At 41.0% G+C, this 22897-nt stretch overlaps 2 pseudogenes; one reads left to right on the forward strand and one right to left on the reverse strand.

Annotated features, from left to right (window-relative positions):
- Positions 1–14810: 14810 nt before the first annotated feature.
- Positions 14811–15675, forward strand: LOC121153970 (annotated as a pseudogene).
- On the reverse strand, positions 15459–15567 carry LOC121154333 (annotated as a pseudogene).
- Positions 15676–22897: the final 7222 nt, after the last annotated feature.

A 22897-nucleotide genomic window follows, 5' to 3' on the forward strand; every position in this document is an offset into this window, starting at 1 on the left:
GTTTTTAAAAGAAAATGTTAAATGCAAACATAAAAATACACAAGAATTTCCTATTAGGGACCTTGAAAATTTATACTATTCACATTGACTTGCACGTTTAAGAACATATTAATGGGACAAGCGTTGTGGCACAATAGGTAAAACCTCCACCTGCGATGTCAGATTACTGACTAATGTCCCAATTGTTCTGCTTCTGATCCAGCTTTCTGCTAACACACCTGGGGAGGCAGCAGAAGACAGTGCAAATACTCAGGCCCTTTCAACCCACATGGGAGACCCTGATGGAATTTCAGGCTTCTAGCAGTGACCCCAGCTCATTGTGGTATTTAGAGAGTGAATCAATGGATGGAGCATCTTTCTCTTTGTTTCTCCTTTCTCTCTGTAATTCAGCTTTTCAAATAATAAGTCTTTGGGAGAAAAAAAAAGAGCATGTCCCAATGTGTTCACCTATGTAATAACCCTCAGTGAAAATAGACAAAGTAAATACAACTATCTTATCAGTTGCTTTGTATGTCTAGTAAGTCATACCCATGTAATTGCTGATTTGAGATATACAATTTCAGTGCAGTCAATATGGGTTTGATGGCTAATTTCTCTAAACTAAGTCAGGAAACCACAGGCCTACTCCTACTTTTATTCTCTGCCTATCTAAGATCAAATTGCTTAAGTACATAATTCGTAATGTGGTCAAAGATATGAGCATATTAGTCTTCAAGGAAGACTGGGTGAAAGTTATTACTTAATCCTCTTTGCTTGTATAATAAAACCAATTTAGTTTGTGATAAGCAGCAATAAAATTTCAGAGGTAATAAACAGATTGGAAAGAGTCTAAGTGAGGGAATCTATATCCTTGGCTCAATTCCCAAGTCTAGTAAGTTACTAGGTGGCTTATGAGCTATTCTGCAATAATAAACTTATGGGCTACTCTGTAACTAACTTACAAACCAGGTTAGAAGAGGCCAAGTGTTATACCTACTGTGCCTTGCCCGAATATTATTTTAAGACATCACAGATTTCAGGACCAGAAGAGAACCAAAAAGACCACCGAATATCTTCTCCATCATTATTACTATCCCATCAACAATAGTTGTTTTGTTTTGTTTTGTTTTGCCACAAATTGTAGGAGCATACCAAGGAAATCTTTAATGTATAGGAATCTTTTTTTCCTTTTTTTAATGATCTTTACATAGTTGATTAGGGCACAAAGGGTCAAGGAAAGTAGATAGGACCATTGTTTCCGCATTTTTCTTTTCTTTCTATATCTGGGGGAAGGGGAAAGACAAAGGGAGAAGTCCACCCATCCTCTCAACCATCCCAGGGTCCCCAGTGTGGGGCATGCTCCAAGGGCACTGCTCAAGTGGTTTAGATAGTTCAACAGTTCTGAATTACTGCCGATCTCACCATTCCAAGCATGATGAAATCTCTTCAGAATCCACTGGCTGACTTAGTTCACCTTAGCGTCTCTTCTTGCCCAGATTTTCACTGCCAACACATGGATGGGGATAATCATCTCCACTAAACTTCTACCAGCCCTGCCCACCCCATTTATATTCCACCACAGCTTGAAGAGACATCTTCTTCTTTTTTTTTTTTAAGATTTATTTATTTTTATTGGAAAGTCAAATCCACAGAGAAGGAAAGAGAGAGAAAAATCTTCCATCCACTGAGTCACTCCTCAAGTGACCGCACAGCTGGTCACTTGATTCGTAGCTAGGAGCCTGGAGCTTCTTCCAGGTCTCCCACGTGAGTGCAGGGTCCCAAGGCTTTGGGACGTCTTGACTGCTTTCTCAGACCACAAGCAGGGAGCTGGATGGGAAGTGGAGCTGCTGGGATTAGAACTGGTGCTCATATGGGATCCTGGGCACGTTCAAGGCGAGGATTTTAGTTGTTAGGCCACTGCACTGGGACCCTGGAGAAGACATCTTCTAACCAATTACCCATTCTAGAAACCCAGGAGGAGTCATGGACACATTCAGCTTTCCCTTTCTGTAAGTCATCAAGTTGTAGTCCCCTTATCTTCCAGTCTTCTAAATCACCACTTCTTTCCACCACGTCTCAGCCAGGATGACAACGAGCTTCATGACTGGACACCAGCCCAGTGCTTAGGCCCTCACAAACCCATTCTTCATAGGATGTTCTCCCTAAGGTCTGCTTAGAAAGCTTAAGAGGACCATAATCAATACTACGATAACTGTATATGTTAATGCAAATGGGAAGCCATGACAAGCCAAGCTACTGACCAGTGAAGTATTGTATTTGCTTTTGCTATGCTACTGTGGAATGTCAATATTGTGTTAACCCAAGCATGATCAAGTCACAGAATAACTGGCTTACAGAATTAACATTTATGAGAGATGGCAAAATGCAATGACAAAAATATTGCCTTTATTTGGACAAGGCTGGGTTATAACTCCAGTGCAACCATATGAAATGCCACACAATGCCACTTGATGTTTGTTTTCTTCCTGCCCACTCACTTCATTCCTATAGAAAGCCAATTTCCTACTTAAACAATAAGGATAGAGGTCAGCACAAAGTGACAGAAAGGCCAAAATAATAGTTGTTTCCAGGATAGAAATTAATTTCTTCTTTAAAATAATATCCCGATAGTCAGACTAGAGCTGATATGGTATTTTTCCAATCATCAGGAGCCCCAACTCCTACTATTTTGTGCCCTACCACCTTCAACATGTAACTTGCCAAGCATAGCCATAAATTGCTACCCCAGTTCCAGGCATCACATTCACAATAAAGCCAGGAGGAGGAATGCAGACAAACAGAACATTCCCATTCTTTTTAGAACACTTAATCAGGGAGGGCCCAGAGTGTTAGCTCAGATGGTTAATCTTCCTGCAAGCGCCAGCCTCATATGTGTACTGGTTCATGTCTTGGCTACTCTGCTTCCCATCCATCTCCCTGATTGTGGCCTGGGAAAGCAGCTAGGATGGTCCAAAGCCTTGGGACTCTGCACCTGCATGGGAGAACCATAGGAGGCTCCTGGCTCCTGCCTCCTGGCATCAGAGAGTGAACCAGAATGTGGAAGCTCTTTCCCTTATCTCCCCTTCTCTCTGTAATCTGACTTTCCAATAAAAATAAGTAAATCTTAAAAGAAAAACAAAACAAAATAAAACAAAGCAATCAGTGCTCAGCACATTAGCCCAGTGGCTACAGTCCTCACCTTGTATCAGCCAGGATCTCATATGGGCACCGGTTCTAATACCGGCAAGCCTGCTCCCCTTCCAGCTCCCTGCTTGTGGCCTGGTAAAGCAGTCAAGGATGGCCCAAAGCCTTTGGACCCTATATCTGAGTGGGAGATCCAGAAGAGGCTCCAGGCTCCTGCCTTCAGATTGGCTCAGCTCCAGCCAAACATTGCGGCTGCTTGGGGAGTGGATCAATGGACAGAAAATCTTCCTCTCTGCTTCTCCTCCTCTCTGTATATCTGACTTTGTAATAAAGATAAATAAATCTTTACCCCCCCACAATCAGGTTTAATATTTAATATTTTATATTTATGCATTGATTTCAAAGCATTTTGCATCAAGAGAAGCTTGTACTTTAATGCTATTTTTCAATTTTCAATTTTTAAATTTTTATTTTTAAATTTTTATTTTTGATGAATTTTACATAATTGATCAGGGTGATAAGGGTCAAAGGCTATAGGAAGGTGGTTGAGGTTACCATCTCCACATTCTCTTTTTTTCCTTCTTGTATCTTGGAGAAGTAGGTGTGGATAAGGAGAGAAGCCACACTCAGCCTGCCAAACGCCCCTGCACCCTGGGATGGAGGACAGCCACCCACATTGCCTCAGGGTCCCCAATGTGGGGCATGCTCTCGGGGGTCCTGCTCAAGAGGTTTTGATAGTTCAACAGTTTTGAATTACTGTCGAAAGTTGAAAGATGTAAAGTAGCACCAAGAGCCACCTGCTGTAGTGAACTTTGGCAGTCTCAGTGATACTCCTCTATGACTGGGTTAAGCCCACTGGCAAAGCCAGTAAGTCCCTGGTGAGTCTCGCCTAGAAAGTAGGAGTGCCTTGGGTGGCACATGTCCCACTTCTTGCAAGTGCTCGAAGGCATACCAACTACCCAGGCTGGTCTCTCTGTTTTTCTTTTTTTCCCCGAAGACCCAAGTCTGATTCACTTCTTGCATCACCCCCACATACCCACCTGAATTTCTTCTGTCTTTGAAACAATCATTTTGTTTTCCTCCCTATCTTCCTTGTCTCTCTGTCATAAAATGACCCTATTTGAGTGTATATTTGAGTGTGCAGCTGACAGAAAAGGAAAATTATGTTTAAAATTAAAATAGCATCACAGGGAAATTTCCAACTTGTAAGGACCCCGAAAAGTGGGATCGCTACACGCATACTCCCTTTTTTTCCTGGAATGTCAATGTAAGTAGGTCAGGCTTTCCGACATTCCTTTTTCTCTTTGACCCATTATTTTTTAATGTATATATATATATATATATATATATGTATTTTTAATTGATTACATTGCATTATGTGACACAGTTTTATAGGCCCTAGGATTCCATCCCCCAAACCCACCCCATGGTGGATTTCTCCACCTTGTTGCATTACCACAGTTCAAATTCAGTTGAGATTCTTGCATTGCAAGCATCTACCAAGTATAAAGTCCAGCATCTTATGTCCAGATAAGTTCAACGGTTTCTTGGGGAGACCATCTCTGGTCTGAAGGTAGAGCCGGCAGAGTATCATCCCGATCAATTAAAAGCCCCGACATTACATCAGTAACAATTTATAACATTATGGAATTAGTTGACATGGTATTGAGTAACTAATATGTTAAAAGAGAAAAAAAAAAAAAGAATGCAAGTTCTGAACCACATCCTGTGACTTCTACATTGACATTTCAATTATTAGTTTAGATACAACTATACACCTTAAAATGGCTATAGATTACTATTCAGCTGTCTCATGTCTGTTTTAATTTTAGCATTTAGCAGTTTATAGCATTGAAGTATGATTTTTGCTGAGCCTGGCTGTTTTTCGGGTAGTCTAACTATATAACTCTAACAAGACATATGTCAACAGTTTAGGTGAACAGTTTTAGGAGGGATGTGTTGAGAAATCTTCAATACCCTAAGGAGGAGTAACTAATCTTTGTGTCCCACCCAGTGAGTTATAAGTGCATCCCCACTGACCATTTCCTGTCTGTTTCTAAGCTTTCCTTGTTGTTCTCTATCTATTCTAGTTTTTGTTTGTTTGTTTGTTTGTTAGTTTTGAGGGGTTTCTGGTGCGATCTTGATGGTCATTGCCAGTGAGGGTGGGGACCCAAATTCGGAACCAGGCAAGGACCAGAGAAAGCTCTTCTCCCTAGTCCTGAAGGAAGTTTACTGCTCTTCTGTTTCTACGGACCGCTCAGTGCTCCTGGTTGTCGTTCAGATGACTTGGATCCTGCAAGGCAGGATTTGGGCTTCTTCCATCCAATGTGGTAGATCCAAATAGGGGTGGGTAACTTCAGAGTTCTTGGCCTCTGAAGACATTCCATTTCCCCATTGACCCATGATTTTGATAAGAGTTGGACCCAGGCAATCCCATTCCTTCATTTGTAATTTACTCCCAGGGTTGGAGCTGTCTCAGACTGCTTTCTTTGATAAGGAAGACATTTCTCTTCCTCCCCATCCAATCTACTCTATAAGTTTATATGGGAAAGAACAAGAACAGCAGAGAGAAGTATGATCTATTAAATGCGAAAGAAGTTTGGACTGCTCACATTCACATTCATATTTTCCTTCTTCACCCAGAAAATATCGAAGGTTATTCTGAGCATGGCATCGGAACCCAAGCTCTTTCCTTGGTTGAAGTTGTTTTGGTCTCCGCTGATCTTTCAGCAATGCTAGATCAGAACCGTTTGTTCACTCAGCAAACTTTCATTATCACCTGTAAAATGCCAAGCACCACTACTGGTAAGTCCTTGCATGTATCATTTCAGTACTCCCCTTCACAATTTGAACACATTTTCTTGACATACTGCAATATCTAAATCACATTCTGAAACACTTCTTTTTGAGGAGTTTCCTGTAGCCCTCACTTATGGTATATTTATTTACTGTTTGGCCTCAGTGTAAGATTGTGTCTGTTTCTTACCATTTTTCTTCCTAAATAGCTCCCTGAAAGCTGATACAGCATTGGGCCTGTGGACCTTGGCCCTGGCCTGATCTCTTAGGAGCTACAGGCCTGACGTTTCACAAACTAAGGCTATATCATTCTTTGGTGCTGGACCATCAATCAGTTGGGCAGAGGTCAGGATTATCTAATAAAGACCCAGACAATTCAGGCTTCTATAGAGAACATAGAGATGAAGGTCTATCACATAATGCCATGTGGCTTAGGTTTGTCCCTCATAGGAAACAGTTAAAAACAGGAAATCTATCTAGACTCTAGATCCCTGAATGACTCTTTACTGTTTTAATTATTTATAGTCTGTAAAATCAAACTTAATATTTATAGCTAAGTTCTTGTCAGTCCTAACCAAGTGACTGATTCCACTGAAAACCTTAATAAATCATTAAGCTAAACAGGAAAAATGAATTGGCCATTTGTTTCACAGGCTATGCCTTAAACATCTCACAAAATTTTTGCTTGGCAGTGTATCAGAAACAGAAATTATTCACAGTAGAGAACTTTTTATATCAGCAGAAGAAAAACTATTAGCATGTTTATGAGAATAACAAAACAAGATGCATTATAAGCATTTTGTATTTCTGAAAATATTGTAAATAATATTGCTTTATTTATTTATTTATTTATTCATTTTATTTGAAAGGCCAAGTGACAGAGAGGAAGAGAATAACAGAAATGAAAGGGAAAGGAGGAGAGAGACAGAGAGATCTTCTGACTTCTGAATCATTTTCCAAATGCCTGCAACAACCAGTGTTGGCTCATACCAAAATTAGGGGTCAGGTACTCCATCCTGGTTTCCCACATGGACAGCAGGAACCTAAGAACCATCGTCTGCTCTCTCAAAGGATCATTAGCAGGCAAATGTATCTGACATAGAGGAAGAATTTGATCCCAGGCCTTCTAATAGGGGATGTGGGTTCCCAAGTGGCTTAACGTGTTGAAATATCTGTCCAGTCATTTTTTAAAGATTTATTTATTTTTATTTGAAAGACAGATTTACAGAATGAGAAACAGAGCTTCTATCTACTGGTTCACTGTCAAGTGGTTGGAGCTGGATGAGTTCAAAGCCAGGAGCCTGGAGCTTCTCTTGTGTCTCCCATGTGGGTACCTAAGGACCGAGACCATCCTCTGCTTTCCCAAGCTCATTATCAGGGACTAGATGGGAGGTAGAGCAGCCAGGACTCAAACTGGTGTCCTTATTGGCTGCCAATACCACAGATGGAAGCTAAACCTATTATTCTGTGGCACCAGCCTAAGTATTGTTTTTTTATTATTATTCCTAAATTTCAAGTTCAGAAGGATGATAGGTTTTACATATTGAACTTACATCTGGCAGCATTGCTCTGCTAAATTGTTAACTTTTTTGGTGAGTGTTTCATTGCTTAGGATATTCTGTAGGCTTCCATTTTGCCTGAAAATACAAAGTTTTAGTTTTCCTTTCCAATCTGTGTGCCTCCCACCCCCCTTGCTCTATTGTAGAAGATATTCAGTGCAATGCAAAAACAGATACCTTTGTATTATATTCAATTTTAGGATAAAAGCATTCAGTTTTCTGTTGAGTACAATTGATGTTAGCTCGAAGATTTTTACTGGTGTTCTTTACCACATTGAAAGAATTGTCTACTATACATATTTTGCTGAGAATATGTTTGTTTAAGTCACTATTTGAAATTTCTTTTAGATAAATTTATTCCAAATGTGTGTTGAGGGTAAGAAAAGAGACAGAAATCTATTTCATCTGCTGAGTCATTTCCCTGTTATTTGAAGTTTCAGCAATCATTTTAGCATAATTTAAAAAATTTCCCTCAAGACTGTAAGATCATATTTTAATTTTCATTTAAAGATTTGTCAGTGAATTTCTTTCTAATTAGTAGAAGTTACAATCTCCGCAATAAACAGAATCAGAGGGGGCTGGTACTGTGGCCTATTTAGCAAAGCCACCTGTAACAATAGCAGTCCATATGGGTGCCGCTTGGAGTCCCAGCTACTCCATTTCCAATCCAGCTGCTCACTACTGTGCCTGGGAAAGCAGGGGGAGGTGGCTCAATGCTTGGGCCCCTCAACTGTGTGGGAGACCAGGAGTAAGCTCTTGACTCCTGACTTTGGACTGGATTACCTCTCCAGCTTTGAGGCCATTTGGGGAATGAGTCAGCGGATAGAAGACCTCTCTCTTTTTCTCTGCCTCCATCTTTGTAACTCTTTCAAATAAATTAATTTAAAATTTTTAAAAAATTAGTACAATCAGCTGATTTGAGCTTGGGAAATATTTTCTCTTTAAAACCAGCCCTGCAGATTGTTAATTTTATTTTATTCTGACAATTGGGACAGTTAAAATTGGAAATAATTAAGCTGCAATTACTACAACGGCTGGGGGAGCGGTTCCTCTGTGTGTGTGTGTGTGTGTGTGTGTGTGTGTGTGTGTGTGTGTGTGTGTGTGTGTGTGAGTGTGTGTGTGTTTGAGAGAGAGAGAGAGAGACCCTTGTGTTCCAGGCTGCTGGTGATTGGGTGGTTGAGATCGTTGCCTGTGCCACTTTCCTTTGAAGGAGTGTAAGCCTGTCTGCCGAACAGGGAGCATGGGCCACTGCATTTGTTATTGGGTAGCATCACAAATCACGTTTCAGGGCATTTGGACTGTAGTAAAGTCAGTTTTGATGCAGGCTAACAAAATTAAAAGAAAACCATTGAGAACAGAATTCTGCCGTCGTCTACAAATCACAAAGCTGATACGCAAATGCCATTGTCTCTTTGTTTTTTTTCTTATCCTAGGTGCATGTTGTACCCTTTTGTAAAAATACACAAAGATACTATCTCAACTTCTAGACAGAGTGTCAGGAAATCCTTTTACTTTAAAAAAAGAGAGAAGAACCCCACCTCATTTACTATTATTTGGAAAAATCCCTGGGTTTGTGTGATAAACACTGACATAGTTTGCACTTGTCTGGCAAGTGGCCAGGTTGCTCCTCTGTGAACTCGAAGATAATAGACCTTCATTGTTCTGTTTGTTGTCACTGCAGATTGCTGTCAGACTGGCCCTTACCAGGCATGGGGGCCTCTGCCATTTATCAAAAGTCTGGCTTCGAAACTCATTCCAGTTGTCTAAACTAACAATTCATTTATTTATTAAACATACTTTCCTAGAAATTTCCAATGTTGACCAATGGTTGGTAAACTTCCACTATTTGTAAGTTTTAAAACTCCGTAGAGCCACATTATTTTAGAAAAAAAAAAAAAAACTATTTTGCTGTAGCTATCTTCTTGATTCTTTGATTTAATGAGTGCTTTTCAGTTTCATTAAAAATAAGTATTTTCTATTACTAAAAGGATTATTTTTCTTTACCTCAAGGAATTCATATTTAGAAAAACACCTTTCTTGCAGACAGAGTTAGGGACTGTGCCATATAATGTGATATCATTTTAAAACCAAAAAGGACCTGGTTTCATTCAGAAATTAACTTGCATACAATTCCAGTGCCAACTTAGTTTCACTAAAGGTGAGGCTTTCATTGTGTGTTTTGATGTTTCTCTACCTAATTTCTACACCACACAGGTGTAGAAATATTACAAGTTCGTTTTAGCAAAATATATTTTTGTATTTTAATTACAAAATCTTGCAGTTCTGAAGACTATTTTCTAATTCTCTAAGCCCACTAAACTACATTTTCACAAGTCTCCAAATGTGAGCTAATGAAACAAAGACAATATCAGCTCAATTTTTATCATATATAAGTTTATGAGTATGTTTGCTTTTGGTTTGGGTAACTGAGCGTGTATCACAGACAAGGTTTTAAAGACCAGTGACAATAGGAAGACAAAGCCCTGAAGCAGGGTCTGGTGAAGTGGCCTAGCAGCTAAAGTCCTCGCCTTGAGTGTGCTTGGATCCCCACTTCCCATCCAGCTCCCTGCTTGTGGCCTGTGAAAGCAGTCAAGGACGGCCCAAAGCCTTGGGACCCTGCACCCAAGTGGGAGACCTGGAAAGAAGTTCCTGGCTTCTGGCTTCGGATTGGCTCAGCACCAGCCATTACGTGCACTTGGGGAGTGAATCATCGGACAGAAGATCTTCCTTTCTGTATATCTGACTTTGTAATAAAAATAAACTTAAAAAAAAAAAAGACCTAAGCCAGCCATTCTGTTACTAAATTTACCTTGGAGAACTATTTTGAAAAGTAAGCAGCAGGTAGGGCTAGCATTGTGAAAGCTTTTGCCTGCAATGCCTAAATTCCAAATAGGCTATTCCACTTTCTATTCAGCTGCTTGCTAATGTGCCTGGAAAGCAGGGTAAGGGGGTGGCCCAGGTGCTTGGGCCCCCGCATCCTTGTGGGAGACCTAGAGGAAACTCCTGGGTCCTGTTTTTGGGCTGACATACTCCTGGCTCCTTGCAGAGAGGTCTTTGGGGAATGAACCAGTGAATGGAAGACCTTGTTCTTTTTTTTTAAAGATTTATTTAATTTTATAAATAGAGGAAGATCTTACATAGGTTGAATCACTCTCCAAGTGAACCCAAGGGCCAGTGCTGTGCCGGGAGCCAGGAACTTCTTCCAGGTATCCCACACAGGTGCAGAGTCCCAAGGTTTTGGGCTGTCCTTGACTGCTTTCCCAGGCCACAAGCAGGGAGCTGGACGGGAAGTGGAGCTGCCAGGATTAGAACCGGTGCCCATATGGGATGCCAGCACACTCAAGGTGAGAACTTTAGCTGTTAGGCCATGCTGCCAGGCCTGGAAGGGCTTGTTCTCTATCCTTCTCTATAACTCCTTTCAAATAAGTAATTTTTTTAAAAGTAAGCAACAGAAAAAAAGTAAACAGAGAAAGCAAAATTGTAAAGCATTTATTTGTCACAGAAAATCATAATGAATTTTTGTTAATGTCAGATTTTATTTGTGTAGATTCTGCAGATGACATTAACAAGATCATGTATAAAATTTTAAAGAAATAAAGTGTATGTATATATATATATTCACATATATACTTTTTTTAATAAGAAAAGTTTTAAAAATTCTTTTGATTTATTGGTAATTTGCAAGATCATGAAAGTCTCCACCCCCTTTGTGTCCGTAAAGCCAGCCAGGTGGCCCGTGGCTTCTCAGCATCCTAGAAATAGAACTCCTCATCTGTGGATATGACCTCTGCAGCATCAGACATCCTGCTCCCTGGAAAGGAAATGACAAGGCAGGAATCGGAGCAAGGATCAGACAAGAAGGCATGGTTTCAAGGTCATTTTAATCATTGGAGCAGTTGTAGGCGTTGGTGTTGAACTCGGCCATCGCTCCTGGATGGACGCCCACAGACTGGCCATCCGGTGGTCAGGTCCTGCTTGCTTTACAATAAGGCAAGGGAGAATGCTTGGATCAGGGAGGGAGTGTTAAGATAAGATGACAGGATTTCCCCTATGGGAGAGGACAAATGCTTTCTTTAAGATAATAAACATTCCACAATTCCTTAGAGGCAATCCTTTATTTGTTTCTCCTGCCCTCACAATGAGAAGTCTAACAACCTCTTTCACCTCAAGGCCAAAACTGCTGTGCAAGTACAGACTTCAGGGAAAAGAGCAAAGATAAGGTAGGAATCCATCAGGGAGCAAGGTATTGGCCTCCCCCATGCCACTGCCTCCCTTTCCTCCCAACCTCACATTCTCCACCTTATATGCCAGGGCCAATTCCATTATTTATCCTGCTGTAGGTGTGGCAAATAAGTCAATTTTCCTGTCAGTTCAACTGGGACTAAGCTGGAATTTAAAAAAAGGAAGGAAGAAAGCAGAGATGAGAGAGAATAGAAATGGATAGTTTTATAAATCCCAGATTCTTTTTTTTTTGTAATCACAGTCTCACCACGATCTTGTTCTCTCCTGGTTGGATTGGCAGTCTGTCCAGCTCCAGTTATTTTTACTGGCTCCCACACTGTCTGGGCTGATGGGGTGGAATTTGGGCTCCGCTGCTCCAATTTCTGCCTCCATATTACTTTGCAACAAAAGGATCTGTGCTGCAAACTCAGAAGGATTTTTGATTCCTTCTGGAACAGTCTTCAGTGTCCATTCCCTGACACTTGCCCTTACCTAGCTCTTTGGTGCTAACTCAGAGGCATCATTGATTGTCCTTATCACAGAACTACCACACTTTTGGTTCTCTGATTTTCTTTAAAAAAAGAAAGAGCCAAAAAAAAAAAAAAAATTCAGCCTGTTTTCTCTGCACTGTGGCGGTTCTGCTGCGGTCTTCCGGCAGCGGGCTTCAGCTCTGATGACTGTCTTGGTAGCTGTCCTGAGAAATGCTACTTTTGCTTTAACCCTTGTCTTCTCCACTTGCTCAGTTTACCTAATGAAAATCCTGAAATAGCTTTTTGAGGTTACATCTACCAAATTATGGTTATAGCACAGTTTCTTTTTCTTCTTCTTCTTTTTTTTTTTTTTAAGAGCTATTCATTTTTATTTGAAAGGCAGAGAGACAACAGGAAACAGCAAGAGAGATAAAGGGAGAGAGATTTCATTCTTTGGTTCATTCCCCAATTGGCCCCAAAGGTTGGGGCTAGGCCAGTTGAAAACCAGCAAACTAGGAGCTTCTTCTGAATCTCTCATATGGGGGCATGGGTCAAAACCCTTGGCTCATTTTCTCATTTTCCACTGCATTTGATGCTGTACCCTCTCCATTTTACTTTTTTTAAAAAGATTTATTTATTTTTATTACAAAGTCAGATATACAGAGAGGAGGAAAAACAGAGAAAAAGATCTGTCTGATGATTCACTCCCCAAGTGAACGCAACAGCCGGTGCTATGCCAATCCGAAGCCAGGAGCCAGGAACCTCCTCCGGGTCCCTCACACGGGTGCAGGGTCCCAAAGCCTTGGGCCATCCTCGACTGCTTTCACAGGCCACAAGTAGGGAGCTGGATGGGAAGTGGAGCTGCCCATATAGGATCCCTGGCACGTTCAAAGCGAGGACTTTAGCCACTAGGCCACCGTGTATTTTACTCTAAGCCATATTCTGGGTTTGTGTTATGTAGCTCAGTTGTCCCTGGCCCCAAAACTTGTCTCCCTCAAAGGACTAGCAGTAGTCACCTTCTCTTTTTCTCTTTGCAAACATACATCCTGTGCTGGGCAATTCAATTTCCTGTTTGATGACATTTTCCAGTTTCAGCACAGCTGGCTAAGATGGAAGCATATTGAGTCCAAATTCCTAACAAGTCAATCGCCAAGTCAATTGCCATTTCCACCAACTTATAACAGAGTTGCTAAGACAACTCATCACTCAGGGATCTTCCCTCGTCATGAGTAACTTTAAATGAATTGTATCAGTTGTGCCAATCAAGTTCCAATAAAAACACCAAGAAGTTATAGTGGCTGATACACATTCATACACACAGAACTGGTGTCTTTCTTATTACCACAGCCACTATAAAGAAGTAAAGAGGGCCCAGCACAGTAACCTAGCGGCTAAATCCAAGCCGTGAACATGCCAGGAGCCCATATGCGCGCCGGTTCTAATCCCGGAAGCCCCACTTCCCTTCCAGTTCCCTGCTTGTGGCCTGGGAAAGCAGTTGAGGACAGCCCAAAACCTTGGGACCCTACACATGTGTGGGAGACTCAGAAAAAGCTTCTGGCTCCTGGCTTGGGATTGGCTCTGCTCTGGTGTTGCAATTGCTTGTGGAGTGAATCATCAGACACAAGATCTTCCTCTCTGCCTCTCTGTATATCTGCCTATCCAATCAAAATAAATAAATACTGTTAAAAATGTATTTTGTTCATTTACCCATAGCTTTCCCTTCTCTCCCTTTTCTTATCTACCATACTTTATTTTCCAGTCTCAGCGTAGAACTATGGGTTGAAAAAGTTATCATAATTTCTTGGTCTCCCAAAAGATCTATTGTTTCTGCTTTTAAAAAGATTTATTGTTTATTTATTTGAAAGTCAATGTTGCACACACAGAGAAAGGGAGACCCAGGGAGAGAGAGAGAGAGCAAGAGAGACGGATGGAGATCTGCTGGTTCAATCCTCAAATGATCACAACAGCTGGAACTAAACCAATCCAAAGCCAGCAGCTGGGAGCCCAGAGCTGCTTCTTGGTCTCCCACATACTCAAGACGGGCCCAAGGACATTAGCGTGTTCTGCTGTTTTTCTAGGCATGAACATTAGCAGCAAGCTGGGTGCAAAGTGGAATATCAGACCCTCAAACTTGTGCCCATATAGGAAGCAGTAGTGCAGGTTGCACAACATTGGCCCCTTTTCTGCTTCTCAAACCACTTCACTCAGCATCACTTCAAGGAATAGTATTTGATCAACTTAAAAACATTTATTTTTCGCCCCCGCCCCCTTTTTCGAGTTTCTCTTTCTTTTCCCTTACTCCCTTCTTCCTACTTTATGTGCCATCAAGTATCACATTCACTGTGTTGCTTTAAAGTCTTATTTTTTGCACAATCTGAGGGTTGGGGGATAAGAAGAAAGAGAGAGATCTTCTCTCAGCTGGTTCACTCCTCAAATGCCTGCAACTGCCAGGGCTGGGTCAGGTCAAAGCCAGAAGACAGGAACTGCAGCTAGGTCTCCCACACAGGTGTAGGAACTCAAGTTCTTGGATCATCACCTGCTGCTTTCTGGGCACATTAACAGGAAGTTAGAGTGGTAACAGAGGTGGGATTTAATCCCAAGCACCTTAATGCAGTGCACTTAATGCAGGGCACCTTAATCCTTTGTGTCTGCCCCCAGCTACATTTTTATAAATGCCATTCATAAATTAAGGAAGTTTCCTTCAAGTCTTAGTTTGTTGGAGGACGCAGGACTACACTTTGATGAGCCGAACAAGCTGTGAGTGTTGAACCCAGAGGTTACCCAACAGACTGCTATGCTAAAGGATGAGTGTAGGACCTTTGTGGACAAAATTGACCTGTTTAAGACAACAGTTGGTGGTTTAATTGAGCTTGTTGAACAACGTGCAAAGGAAGCAGAAACCACAACTGTGAAGAATATTAATGTTCCGAACTTTTCAACTCTATAGCAAAGCAGAGAGAAGACCAACAGCAACTTCAGGTACTCAGAACAGAGAAGAAAATGCCAGAGGCAGGACTGTGGCTTAGTGCGTAAAAGCCACTGCCTGCAGTGCTGGCATCCCGTGTGGATGCTGGTTCAATTCCCAGCTGCTCCACTTCTGATTCTCCCCCTGCAAATGGCCTGAAAGAGCAGCAAAGCATGGCCCAAGTATTTGGGCCCCCTGTATCTACTTGAGGGATCTTACAGAAACTCCTGATTTCTGGCTTTGATCTGGCCATTGTGGCCATTTGGGGAGTAAACTGGTGGATGGAAGGCCTCCCTTTCTCTGTGTCTTCTTCTCCCTCTAACTCTGACTTTCAAATAAATAAAATTTTAAAAAGAAAAAAAATGTTTTCAATTAGCAATAATCGCGCCTCAGATAAACCTCATTGGCTATGATACTGCCACTGCACAAAGCTAAGAAAAGAAAAATGTAATTAGAGAAGTATCGATTTGAATCTGAAGTTTTGTGTAAAGGAAAAGCACAGCAAAATTAATTCGTTGACCCAATTACATTTCAGAAATGAGTTGAAAGTTTCATTTTTTATATGAGGAAAAAACCAAAAGAAAATAGAGAAGAAGAAATTCTCCCAAAAGCCTCTGTAACTTTTCCAGTAGCTGGACTAGGTTGCATGAGCAGGTGTCCCCAGAAGCTGGAGTCTGGAGGATCTGCTTTCTGAGTGTCTGTGAACAGATGTTGCTACTAGCACATGTTCTCCCCCAGCCATTCAGTCTGGACTAGACAATCTACAAGCTTTGATCTTTATGGATTTATTGAGCAATAAATTATCTTCAAATGGGAAGAGAAAAGAAGTTAAAATTAAAGAGTGAATCAAACCCACAATATAGAAAGAAAGCAAAAATAACGATTAAAGCATAGAGAAATTGAGAATAAGGAAACAGGTGCTGGCATTGTGGTACAACGGGTTAAGGCGTGGCCTAAAAAGCCAGCAGCTTTTGAGTTTGAATTCCAGCTGCTCCACTTCCAATGCAGCTCTCTACTAATGTGCCTGGGAAAGCAGCAGAAGATGATGGCCTAAGAGTTTGGGCTCTTGCACCCATACAAGAGATCCCAATGAAGCTCTTGGCTCCTGCCTTTCCAATAAAAAGAAAAATAAATAAATCTTTAAAAAAAAGATGGATTCCTAAACTGCTAGCTGTATCTTGACTATTCATAGAGTGCTGGATTTTCTATCCCGGTCTATACCTACAACGTCACATACATCTAAGTAGAAGAAGATTTGTGACTGTAATTGAAGGACTATACTATTGTTTCAATATAAAGGAAAAAATAGGGGGAAAGGATAATTGGGAAGGGTGGAAGAAGAAATCCCTGAGCCTAAAGAACTGTTTCATAAAAAATAAAAATTAAAAGAAAAATCACACACACAGAAAGAAAATAAAAGCAAAAAAAAAAAAAGCATGTTGTTCAGTTTCTAAGTATTAGGAGATTACTTGAAGTTCCTTCTGATACTGATTTTACTTTGATTCTATTGTGGCTAAATGACATACTTTGTAGGATTTCAATCATTTACATTCATTGATACTTGTCTTAGCAAATAATCTCTACTGAACAGTGTTCCAGGCACATTGCCAATAACAGGCATGCTGCTGTTCCTCAGGAGTTGAGTGTTCTTGCTCTATCACAAAGGCCAAATTGGTTGGTGGTTCTGTTCATGTTTTCTGTATCCTCATTACTTTTTTTTGTCTAGTTCTATTTACTGTGAGACAGATGCCTAACATTTCATTTACTTCTACTAAGTATTGCTTTTAAGTGAGACAGTTTTTACTTTATATATTCAAGGCTTATTTTCAGGTATATATCCATTCCTAATTATAAATTTGTCCAGATATGTTGATCTTTTTAATGTTGTGAAATGTTCTTTGTCTCTAGAAACACTTTTCTTTAAAAAAAAAAAAAAAGGATTTGTTGCTTGATTTGAAAGGTAGAGTTACAAAAAGTAAGACAGGGATGTGACAAAAAGTGAGACAGGGACGTTTTCCATCTGTTGGTTTATTCCCTGAATGGCCACAGATGCTGGGGTTGGGTGAGGCCAAAGCAGGAGGCTGGAGCTCTGCTCCATGTGGGTATGGGGCACCAACACCTGGACCATATTTTGTTGCTTCCACAGGGACAATAGCAGGGAGCTGGATCACAAGTGGAGCATCTGGGACTTGAACCTGCTAAATTATATGTGATTCCACAATCTTTTATATTGAATATATTCGCAAGTTTGAATCTAAAAATCATAAAGATGCATGTATTTAGAAAAAAAATTTTTGTCCATTTTTTTCTTTCAAGATTTGCTCTTGATGTAGATGTGAGATTTTGTTGTTGTTTATGCCAGTTTATTCTTTTGCTCTGTAGATCTATGATTTTCATCAAATTTGAGAAAAATTGGACCATTGTTTCTTCAATGTTTTTTTGTCTTTCTGCTCTTTCTGGGACTCTTATTACATAGTTAATGCTATTTCATAGGCATTCAAGGCTTTTTTTCTTTTCAGACTAAGTATTTTCTGTTCTGTTTGAAGTTCACTGATACATCCTTCTGCCTTCTCAAATCTGCTTTTGAGTCTGTGTAGTGATTTAAAAAAAATTATTTGTTTATTTTGGAAGTCAGAGAAGCAGAAAGAGACATAACTCACATGGCCATCATGGCCATGGGTCTCGCATACAGGGAGCAAGGGCCCAACCATTTGTGCCATCTTTCTCTGTTTTCCTAGGTAATTACCAGGAACCTGGATTGAAAATGGACCAGTGGGGCCTGGCACAATGGCCTAGCAGCTAAAGTCCTCGTCTTGAACATACCAAAATCCCATGTGGGTGCCGGTTCTGATCCTGGCAGCTCCACTTCCCGTCCAGCTCCCTGCTTGTGGCCTGGGAAAGCAGTTGAGGACAGCTCAAAGTCTTGGGACCCTGTACCCATGTGGGAGACCTGGAGGAATATTATTGGCTCCTGGCTTCGGATGGACATAGCACCGGCCGTTGTAGCTGCTTGGGGAGTGAATCATCAGATGGAAGATCTTTCTCTCTGTTTCTCCTCCTCTCTGTATATCTGACTTTGCAATAAAAATAAATAAATAAATCTTGAAAGAAAGAAAGAAAAGAAAAGAAAATGGAACAGTGGGCCTGGCATGGTAGCCTAGCAGCTAAGGTGCCCCCGTTGAACATACCAGCTGGGATTCCATATAGGCACCAGTTCTAATTCCAGCAACCCCACTTCCCATCCAGCTCCTGTTTGTGGCCTAGAACGCAGTCAAGGATGGTCCAAAGCCTAGGGATCCTGCACCTGCCTGGGAGACCTGGGGGAAGTTCCTGGTTCCTGGCTATGGTTTGGCTCAGTACTGGCTGTTGTGCTCACTTGAGGAGGGAATCATCGGATAGAAGATCTTCCTTTCTGTCTCTCCTCCTCTCTGTATATCTGACTTTGCAATAAAAATAAATAAATCTTAAAAAAAAAAAGAAGGTAGAACAGCAGGAGCACAAACTGGTGCCAGTTTGAGATGCCAGTGTTGGAGTAAGACCTTACCTCTAATGTCACTCCAGTGACCCGCATACATACATCTCCTTAGCCGTTAGACTGAGCTTATCATACTATGACCTAGCTGCCTTACTTATGAAGTTCAATTTTTTTTGTGAATGTCATAAAATAACCTTTAGGGTCTTAAACCTTATTTTCATGTTCTATATAATTTTCTGCTTTTCATCTGTTTTCATATTTCTATGCAATATCACATATCATTTCCTGTGCTTCAAAAACTTCCTCTCTTCTTTTAAGACCCAGAGAAGAGTTACAGTTTTTGTGATAGCATTTCTGGTTCATAAATGTTAAAGTATACTCCCTTGTGGGTTACAAGCAAGAGGAAAGGAATGGATACTCAGTAAACACAGGATGTGCGACTTGCTCTGTGAGCAAATGAGGCTCTGTTATTCAGGCAGATTTAATGAGATTCCTCTCATGTGCTCATCTCCAGTCACACACACAAATAAATATTTGATACCAAAATAGGAAAGGTCATAAAGTAAAGAATAGAAAAAAAAAGTGACTTTTGGGCATATATGATAGGCTGACCACTTTAAAAAGTTATCTGAGTAACAAAACAGAGAAGTAACAAGAACCACAGTAGTTGTGTGAGTTTCTGAGATATTTAGGTTTGCGACCCTTAGTAACCTGGTAAGACTGAACACAGGAGGGAGGCTTGATTAAAAGTTAAAATGACATCACTCAAGCCTCTTCCTCTTCAGCCTATGTTCCCTCCCTCATATATGCAAACAGTTGAAGCAACATTTTCTCTCTGCAGAAGTTGGTCCAGGGATTTTTGAGCTCTGTAACACCAGGCACAGTGGAGAAGGCCTAATAATAAATTATGCCTCTCTCAGAATTCCAAGAGGCAAACTTGTATCTGTTGGATCAAATTGAAGGAGTTCTTGTTTTGCCTATGTACAGAGATTGCTTGAAGGAACCTTAGGGCTGGTAAGCTCCAGTCATTGAAAAATTCTGCTCCTACGTGTAGTGTTACCATTCAATCATGCATTTCCTTTCCTTTAGAAGTTATTTTTTTTAAGATTTTATTTTTGGACCCGGCAGCATGGCCTATCAGTTAAAGTTCTCTCCTTTAACGCCCCAGGATCCCATATGGGCGCCGATTCTAATCCCAGTAGCTCCACTTCCCATCCAGCTCTCTGCTTGTGGCCTGGGAAAGCAGTCGAGGACGGCCCAAAGCCTTGGAACCCTGCACCCATGTGGGATACCCGGATGGGCATAGCACCAGTCATTGCACTCACTTGGGGAGTGAATCATCGAACAGAAGATTTTTTTCTCTGACTCTCCTCCTCTCTGTATATCTGACTTTCCAATAAATAAATCTTTAAAAAAATTACTATTCCAATTTAAGAACTTTCATTATGTAGTTTACTTTTGCTAAATCTAGTGTCTGAAACATAGTTATCTGGTGCAAGACAAATCCTCAGACTTGAATAACTTCATCTTTGTCTGGTGAAGGGGAAAGAAAGGTCATTCTTCTATTCTACTAAACAGTAGGCCAGAGCTCCTGAAGGCTGTGGAGATGGCCACATGGGCTGCTGACAGGGCTTGTGACTGCTGCTCGGAGAGTGGTGGATGTGGGTAGGGAAACTTGACAGTTACTGAGGCAGAAATGGCAGAGAATGGTGACAGCCTGGGTGATAGATGGCATGGCCCAGCACACCTCTGAGGTGAATTCAACGGCAAGAGCAGCCAAGGCTGCTGGAGTCCATGGATAACAGGCATTGGTGGTGGGGAGAACGGAGCTGCCAGTGAGGCGGAGATGGCCAAACTGAGACGGTCACAGTGGCTGGAGACAGGACATCAATTGGGTTTTGTTTTGTTTTGTTTTGTTTTTCAACAAACAATGAGATCTCTTATATCCCAAGCGAAATGTCAGGGCAAATGAAAAGCAAAGTGACTGATAAACTACAGACCTAGCTGTTTCTCATGGCTCTGAACATAGACTGAGACATGTACCAAGTTTAAGAGACACGCTCAGGTTAACTGTAAGGTGTTCACATGCAAATGGCCTTATTTGTGGCCCAGGGAAGCTAGTAGACGGTTAGACATCAGTTGTAGAAACAAGAGCCACAGTGCTATATGTCACTTCAATATCAGAGTTTCAAACTTAGGATTCCCAGTGGGCAGTTTCCTATCCTAAACGTCTTTGGTTATCACCAAAATCCCTGTCTGCTTTGGGCTGGGCTTGACAAAAGGACAAGTGTGAACAACTGTGAGCAGGGCATTTGGGCTGGGGAGAGCCTGATGCCTTGCACACCTTAAGTGTTCTCCAATATGTTGTACTCTTTTCCCTATATCAGACACCAACGCCTTGGAGAGAGCAATCCCTACCAGGAAATGAAAATGGAATCATCAAATGTCTTTTCAATCACTCATGCATTTAGTTCACCTAAATATTTATGAAAGTAGCTTAATTTACAATTCAATGACTTTTCTTCTTACTACAGATTCACTTTTGAACTACACATCATAAAATACAATAGGATGATACTTTGCCACACACTCCTTAGGATGGCTACTGTTCAGGAAGAAAACAAGTATTCGTTAACAGGAAAACCTTTGTACATGGTTAGTGGGAATATAAAATTATAGCCAGTATGCAAAACAGAATAGTGATTCCTCAAAAAATTAAAAGTAGAATTATTGTATGATCCAACAATTCCATTCCTAGATATAAACAAAGGAATTGAGAATAGAATTTTGAAGAGCTGACATGATGGCTCAATTGGCTAATCCTCCTCTGGCAAGTGCTGGCATCCCATTTGGGTGCCAGTTCATGTCCTGGCTGCTTCATTTCCCATCCAGTTCCCTATTTGTGGTCTGGTAAAGTAGTGTGGGAGGGCCCAAACTTTGGGTCCCTGCACCTGTGTGGGAGACCCAGAAGAAGCTCCTGACTTCTGGCTTCAGATCAGCTTAACTCTAGCCATTGCAGCCATTGTAAATTACTGTAATAAACCAGTGGATTGAGGATCTTTCTCTCTGTCTCTCCTCCCCTTTTCAATAAAAAGAAATAAATCTTTAAAAACAAACTTGGAACTTTGAAGACCTACTTGAATACCAGTGTAAGCAAAATATACTAATACATATGAGGAAATATAATTCAGTTTATTGTTATTAATTACAACACAGATGAACTTGGGGTATGACGTAAAGTCAAGTCACAGAAAGAAAAGCTGTAGGATTCCATTTCGATGAGCCATATACAACAAACAGTCAGATCCATAGAGATAGAAAATAGAATGCTGATTGCCAGGGGCCAGGGTTTGGAGGAAATGAGAAATTGCTTAATGGATATGCAATTTCAGTTTTGCAAGATGAACAAGTTCTGAGAATTGTTGCACAACAAATTCACTGGTGAAAATGCTTTACCAGATTTTACACTTAGAAATGTGTATGATAGTGCATTTTATATTTTATATATTTACCACTAATGAAGAAAAATGGCATCGATGATATTGCAAACAATGTATCAAGCAGGACATATTTAGGGTGTGTATGTATATGTGGTTTCTAGTCATGTTTATGATTTCTGCTTTGGGTATGACGTTTCTTGTGTGAATAATGTCTCACGTTTGCACAGTAAACAGACTCCTACAGAGTCCTGTGTCCTCCTGACACTACTGTATTTTCTTGCATTCATTGTCTGTTCCTAGACAGCTTGTCCCCAAATTTGGAAGCTTAAATTATTCTCATAGCTTCTGGGAGTCAGGGATTGTGGAGTGACTTATCTGGTGGTTCTGGCTTAGGGTAGCTTACACAGCTGCAGTCAAGGTTGCCTACGGCCAGAGCATCTGCTCCCAGGTGACAGTCGTGCAGTGCTGACGGGGGGCTGGAGGCTACGTGCCTTCTCAGGTGGACCTCTCCACAGGCTGCTGAGTGTCCTTATGCCACACTGGCTGGCCTCCCTCAGAGTGGTCCAAAGAGCAAGTGATGAAAGAGGCAATGCTTTTTTTGTCCGTGCTTGGGAGGTTGCACTCTATCATTTCCATCAAGTCCTATTTTTAGGTAAAATGAAGTCCAGCCTGCATTGGAGGGAATGAGAGTTAAGCTTCACCTTTTGGAAGGTGTCAGCTATATGGGGACTTTTTTTTAAGCTACTAAAGAACCTGATTATAAAACCTATATCATCTGTTTTGAATATAACATCTATTTTTCTTTTCTCGTTAAGGTGGACATATTTTTCTCTAGGTCTCAAGTCCAC

This window comes from Ochotona curzoniae, unplaced genomic scaffold, assembly GCF_017591425.1.
Source record: "Ochotona curzoniae isolate NIBS_2020 unplaced genomic scaffold, NIBS_Ocur_1.0 contig_2723, whole genome shotgun sequence".
Classification (NCBI taxonomy): Eukaryota; Metazoa; Chordata; class Mammalia; order Lagomorpha; family Ochotonidae; genus Ochotona; species Ochotona curzoniae.